Source organism: Octopus sinensis, linkage group LG12 (genome assembly GCF_006345805.1).
Source record: "Octopus sinensis linkage group LG12, ASM634580v1, whole genome shotgun sequence".
Lineage (NCBI taxonomy): Eukaryota > Metazoa > Mollusca > Cephalopoda > Octopoda > Octopodidae > Octopus > Octopus sinensis.
In genome coordinates this window covers 60,963,721-60,971,351 of record NC_043008.1, presented here as the reverse complement: position 1 = coordinate 60,971,351, position 7,631 = coordinate 60,963,721, and positions in this window count along the sequence as shown.

Below are 7,631 nucleotides of genomic sequence, written 5' to 3'. Positions count from 1 at the left end.
GCTAATAGTGTTTCCCACGCAAGATGTGACTGCGTAAGAGTAAACCATACAGGGTGATGGAAAAGCCGCAAAAGTATGCTCAGACGTTTCCATCTGTCAGAAAGGAGCGACTGTGTTACCTACACGTGCCAATGTGCACTTGAAGCAACCATCATGCGTCTTCGTTTACACGGGGCACAAGTCGTCGGACAATCTTGGGGCATCTTCTTATAAGTTTCTGTCCAGTCCATTATATATTTATAATTATAATCGAGCAGGTAGCCCATACCTGTTATATTACTGGGTCTTTAATTTCCCACTGGGAAAGATTTCCAATGCAAATATAATCCGACTGCTATACACAATTACTTAATACTTGAAATTTCATTCTTGTTTCCCCCAGTTAAACTAAAATGCTACTTCTCATATTATAATTTAATCAGATATTTCACATAGTTTATTTCGACATGTATTATTTCTTACTGGTTCCCATATCTGTAGAAGATATTTAGCGATTCCCAAAGCTCGTCAGATATGTATTTAATATCCAATATAGGAACATCTGGCTTGATGAGTGAAAATAAGAATGATTTAATATATACTTTGTTACAAGATGCTCCAGTTCTCCATTGAAACACATATGCATACATGAAACGGAGAATATATCAACATATGAACTGTTGGAGTGTGCAAGTACGTTCTTCTGTAATTATGTATACATACATGTACTAATGTACAGAGAGAGACACACGTACACTCAGACGCTCGCACGGACGCATATACACACACACGCGCGCATACACACATATATAGATGTAGATAATGCTTTGGATATAGCTATGGATATCAGTATATGAAGGAATGCATATGTGTGCAGAAGTATGTATGCATGCCATATATATATATACATTATATAAAAGGGCTTAGTAAAATAAATTACTTTGCCGCATACTGAACTCATTAGAAATAGCAGCTAAAAAAACTTTTTTAAAGCTATTTCTAATACTTAAAGAAAACCTCTCTCATATAGTGTTTGCTCAATTCAACTCACGAAAGTATGGGGGTAGAGACATTAAAAAATCAAATGCAAAGGTTATTTGAGAACGTACGTTTCAAGATTAGTCAAACTCGACATTTCTATCATCAGCTCAGAACTCCCTGGTTTGGATTTGAAAACACTGAAAGTGGGAGCATACCCTTTCGGCTTCTTATCGCTTCTGAAGATCTGCTCGAAACTAAGTGCCAGCAAACTAAAAAATGCAAGCGAAGAATTTCTGCTCTCCCCTTTCCACCAGCGTGGGTTAAAATCAGTAAACACTATGCTTTTTTCGGTAAAATCCGAGGCATTATATAGAGAGAGATGAATTATAATTTCAACAATTGAGGGTAAAATTAATTAATTAATCAATTTCACCAAGTGAATTTAACCCACGCTGGTGGAAAGGGGAGAGCAGAAATTCTTCGCTTGCATTTTTGAGTTTGCTGGCACTTAGTTTCGAGCAGATTTTCAGAAGCGATAAGAAGCCGAAAGGGTATGCTCCCACTTTCAGTGTTTTCAAATCCAAACCAGGGAGTTCTGAGCTGATGATAGAAATGTCGAGTTTGACTAATCTTGAATCGTACGTTCTCAAATAACCTTTGCATTTGATTTTTTAATGTCTCTACCCCCATACTTTCGTGAGTTGAATTGAGCAAACACTATATGAGAGAGGTTTTCTTTAAGTATTAGAAATAGCTTTAAAAAAGTTTTTTTAGCTGCTATTTCTAATGAGTTCAGTATGCGGCAAAGTAATTTATTTTACTAAGCCCTTTTATATAATGTAATAATTTGAATTCGCCTTAATTGGTCCCTTTGCGTACTGAATACTTGGTGAAATTGATTAATTAATTAATTTTACCCTCAATTGTTGAAATTATATATATATATATATATATATATGTGTGTGTGTGTGTGTGTGTGTGTGTGTGTGTATTATGTATGTTATATTATTTCGTATTATATATGATATACTACAAATAAACACACTCGTGATATACAAACATGTATGCGCAGAAAGATACATGTGTGTATATGCAAATATATATATAGAGGGGGAGAGAGGATGAGAGAGAGAACGAAGGGAGAGAGGATACGTATAGAAAACAGGAAGGGTGCGCTAAAGTGTGAATTAATGTGTTGGAGAATATGGAAGAATAGAATCTCATCACAATTATTTGAACTAAGTCTCAGCTTTGATATATGATACGTGCTCTTCTATAATAATGGTCTTTGTTACAAAGACTAACAAGCAATGACAAAGAAACAAAATACTACGTATGTTGAACTTATGTAAAGCAAGTTTTGCACACATTATAAGACAATATTCGTACAAGACATGACTATACATAAAGTTTGGCTAACCGTTGTTGTCTGCATAAAACACGACTGACTAACACACATTGGTATGTGCGTGAACAACTGACATATTTTAGTCGATGTGGATGGGGGGAAAACTGGGGCTGGTTAAAGAGTGAAATGAAATGAATCGTAATGAATAGAGCACTGACAAAACTTGTGTGATTGTGTGAATAAATAGAAATTATAAAGAACGCAAAAGTATCACAAAAGATGTGTTATAGAGATAGAACTTGAAAGCATGTGTGCACAGTCATTTAGGATGCACACGCACACACACACACACGCTGTGTGGTAAGTAGCTTGCTAACCAACCACATGGTTCCGGGTTCAGTTCCACTACGTGGCATCTTGGGCAAGTGTCTTCTGCTATAGCCCCGGGCTGACCAATGACTTGTGAGTGGATTTGGTAGACGGAAACTGAAAGAAGACCGTCGTATATATGTACATATATATATGTATGTGTGTGTATATGTTTGTCTGTGTTTGTGTGTGTTTGTCCCTCTAGCATTGCTTGACAACCGCTGCTGGTGTGTTTACGTCCCCGTCACTTAGCGGTTCGGCAAAAGTCCGATAGAATAAGTACTAGGCTTACAAAGAATAAGTCCTGGGGTCGATTTGCTCGACTAAAGGCGGTGATCCAGGATGGTCACAGCCAAATGACTGAAACAAGTAAAAGAGTAAAAGGGTATATATATATATATATATATATATATATATATATATTTAAAAAAAGGGAGATGTCGAACACGAGTGGTGATATATAAAAAAGGAAATGAAGAAAATGCTGACAAATAATTGAAGTAATTTAAGTAATTTAATTAGGTGAAAGTTCTTTTTACCGGTTGCGCATTTGTTATGCTTATCAAAATATAAAAGAGAGATTAGAGTCTGTCTCTTATATGTGAAAAAAAGAGGCTCCAGAGTTGTTTTGGATTTGCTTGGTTTCGCGCCTAAAATTTTGATGGTCATTATGAAGGGGTCCCGTGAATGTTTGAATGGAAGTTGGTGTTGGGGTAAGAAAAAAGGCTCCAGAGAAGTTAAAATTTGGCTAGTGTCCCGCCTAAAATTTCTTATTGGCCATAATAAAGAGGTCACGTGAATGTTTAGAATTTTCGAAAATAGTGTTGTTGAAAATTCTTATTGTTCAGGCTGGTCAGTAGACGTCATGTGGATATTTTAAATAGCTTTTTAGTGCGTAGTTAGGGAGTGTATTTTCCGCTTGACTGGATAAGTAAGTTCGTTTAGAACAGGGAGAGCTGTATGTATGTATGTGTGTGCGCGCGCGCGTGTGTGTGTTTATATGTATGTTGGGGCGCGCGCGCGTGTATATATGTGTATGTGTGTGGGTACAATTTTCAATATTTATAGTTCTGCTGGCCTTGTGCCTGTATCGGGAAGCAACGTATTTGTGTGAAGTCAATATTTACAGCCATTTCCAAAAAATAGTGTTGGATGTTTTGCACCCGTATTCAATTATGTGTATGTGTGGAACCATATATTTGTGTGTGTCATGGTGTTAATATCTGGGTAAAGGTGTGTGTAGGGTGTGTGCAGGTGTAAGTGTGTTTGTTGTGGGTTCGTGTTAGGGGCATGTGTTTAGAAGTGGTCTGTATTTATTAATAAGGTGGGATTCCATGGTTATTCGCTGGGTATGAGTGGCATTGTCTTTAAATTTGTAGAGGGGAAAGATTCTAAAATTGGGATGGAGTTGTGCGGCACAGGTATCAATATGTGCACTAAATGCTATTTTTCTATATTCCTGTATTTTTATTTGGGATCTGTGGACAGTCATGCGTTGGCGGAGGCTATTTTTTGTTTGGCCTATGTAGTGTTCATTACAGCCCGAGCAAGTTAAGACATATACTAGGTTTTCTGATGCGCATGTGAAGTTGTGTTTTACTGTGAAACGTTGTCCTTGTTTAAAAAGGAATTCCGGACCTTCTATTAGGTTGATGCATATACCACAGTTGGGTCTATTGCATTTGTTTACTGTGGGTTTAGTTGTTGTGGTTGGCAGTACTTTGGCATTTGTTAGGATGGTTTTCAATGATTTGGGTTGCCTTTTGCTCTTTATGATTTCGTGTGTTAGGAGGATTTGGTTCATTCTATGGTCCTTTTGTAATACAGGAATGTTCTGGAGGATGGTGTCAAAAGCTTCATTGTTGAGGGGTTGTGTGTAGAGATGTATGGTAGAGTATGGGGTTTCGATGTAACAGGTTTAGGGCGTCTAAGTTCCTGCGTGCTGAGTTTTAGGGCGCGTTGGATCCCATTGTCAATTAGTGACGTGGGGTAATCCCTGCTTGTTAATGTGCCCTTGAGTTCTTGTAGACGTAAGAGACGGGTGTTTTTATTGGAGACTATAGTGCAAATTCTCTTGGCTAAGTTGTAGGGAATGTTAATTTTAACGTGTCTAGGGTGGCATGAATTGAAAGGGAGGTATTGCTTGGAGTCTGTGGGCTTGTAGTATATGTCTGTTCTATTTTTTTGTTGTGAATTTTAATGAGGATGTCGAGGAAGGGAATTTGTTGAGGGCTGTATTCCATTGTGAAAATAATGTTTGTGTTGAGCCCATTTATAAGAGTGTGAAATTCGTTAAGCTTCTCGACGGTTTCGGGCCAAAGGATGAAGCAGTCATCAAGATATCTCTTCCAGTTCTTCTCTATGTGTGTGTGGAGAGTGGTGCCAAATTGGTTAAGAACGTTATTATAGAGGGTGATTTCCATGTATCCCATGACTAAGTTGGCGTAAGTGGGAGCTGTTTTCGTTCCCATTGCCGTCCCTGATTTCTGTCTGTAGAATTTGTTGTTGAAGGTGAAGAAATTATTCTCTAAGATGAATTTGAGTCCTTCTAAAATAAATTCCTTTTTGATGCGGTGTGGGAGTTCGTTGGAGTAATTATCCAGCCAGAATTGGATAGCTTCTATTCCTAGGTTGTGGGGGATGTTGGAGTAAAGATTGACTACATCGAATGTTACTAGCAGGGTTTGTTCAGCAAGAAGTGTATTGGGGAGGTGGTTGAGCATATCTAGATCGTCCCTTATGTAGCTTTTAATGTGTTTGAGGAACGGCTTGAGAAGGGTATCAATGAAGTTGCTAAGGCGGTGGGTTTCGCAAGCGGGACCTGCTATTATAGGTCTCAATTTGAGGTCATTTGGTGAGGGGACATTGATTACAGAGTTTGTGGCTTCCTTGCATGCCTTACTTATTAATTCGCTTTTATGAATTTTGGGAATACCGTAGAAGAGGCTGGTTTTACTAGTGAAATTTGTGATGAAGTTGAATTCTTTGTTAGTGAGTTCTTCTTTGTGGGGGTTGATCAGGGTTTTTAAGTTTCTCATAATTTTCTGTTGATTGTAGTGTTCAGCCTTTTCGTAATATGTTCCATTTTCCAAGGTGGAGAGTGCTAAGTTGATATAGTATTCTGTCTCCATTAAGACTACTGCACTTCCTTTATCGGCCTCTTTAATGGTGATAGATCTTTCATTTTTTAATTTGTTTAATTCTTCCCACTCTTTCTTGTTGAGGTTTGGTTTGGGTTTTGGTTTGTGTAAGTGTTGGTAGGGGAAGTTTGTAATGTGCTCACAGAATTCGTCTAGGATTTTATTTCTACCTTTTCGTGGGGTGTAGTTGCTTTTATTTCTAGCTAGTGACTCATCCTCATTGTGCTGGTCGAATAGTTCCTCACTAAGTCGCAATTTTCTACAAAATTCTGTAATGTCTTCCTTCATTTCGTAGTAGTTTGGACGTGGGGGGGGGGGTTGGTGTGAATTTCAGACCTTTGGAGAGTAAGTTGAGAAGGTTGGGGTTGGGTTCTGTATTGGTTAAATTGATGACTTTAATTAGTTTATGTTTCTCTTCCCTGTCCTGTGTTATTTTGTTTGCCTGTATCTGTGTGCTGTGTCTAAAAAATGGTTGGGGTAGAGGGGTTGTCTGTTGGTGTTAGGAGGTCCTGTGTGTTTGTTATATTCCTTGTTGTGAAATATAGTTCGGGTTCGTGGTTGTGAATAGAATGGGGTGTTCCTGTATTGCGGGTGTTGGTGTGTGTTTCTTTGTGTTGTGATGGATTGTGGTGATATGAGTGGCCTGCGTGGGTGCTTGTATCGAGTGGTATGGGTTTGTTGTGTATTGTGAGAGTTGAGAAAGTGAAAATTACCTTGTTGTCCCCTCGTGGTGTGGATGTTGTTGTGTCTATCCTGGTAGTGGGATCCTCTTATATTTGTTAATAAGGTATTCGAGTAGTTGTTGAGTTGTTGTGTATAGCGTCTCCTTGAAGAGGGAAATTCGTTAATGTAATTCTGGTGGTGAGAGTTTCCAGAGTTCTTGTTCCTCCTTATGGACGTGGGGTAAGAAGGTACATCTTCAATATGCTGTTTCCTTCTTTTGTTCAAGGTTGGAGGGTTGGCGGAGTAGTTGTGTGGTTGGGTTCCTGGTTTTCCCATTTTTATGAACGGGTTATTGGAAGAGTAATCCCTTTTGAAAGTCGATTCATAGTTTAGGAACCAGGCGGCACTTTTTTCCCAACGTTGTAGGGATTTTGGTTCCTCTTTGTTGCAGTCATCTTTCCATAACTTGGAGATATTCTCTATGTGTAGGCTTTCGGCCTTGTTATTTATTACGAGGAGGATCTCTTCATCGATTGTTTTGACTCTTTCCTCATTTGTTTGGGCCCTTAATTTGAGAAGTTCAATCTCTGTTTTCAGTCTCTCTAATGCCATTCTTTCCCTAAGTCGTCTTTGAGGTTCAGGTTCATTGGGAATGGCTTTTAATTGTATTTTGCGGGGAAGAGTTAGAGGAGTAGAGTTCATCCATTTTTCGTATATCTCGGCCTTGTTGTTGTTTCTAATCATTTTCCAGAAGGAGAACTTTCTGTCTCTGAGGGATTTGTTCCATTCTGGGATTATATGATTTTTCAGTTTGTATGAATCAATTTGACATGGTTCTTCTTTGTTTTTGGCTGGGTTGGTGGTGGTGAAAAAGGTGTGGATCGTATCACACAGAGTTTGTAGCTTATCGCCGATTTCGGAGGGTTTGTGTCCGGTAATGGTTTCCTCATTAGTAGAGTCCAATTTGTTGACTAGTACAGAGAGGTTGGTGTTGATGTTTTTGAGTTCCTGTAGGATTTCTTCGTTTAAGTTGATTAGGGTGGTTTCAGTTTTTGTTGGCATTTTCTGTATCTCGTGCGGGGATATGATATTTAAAAAAAGGGAGATGTCGAACACGAGTGGTGATATATAAAAAAGGAAATGAAGAAAAT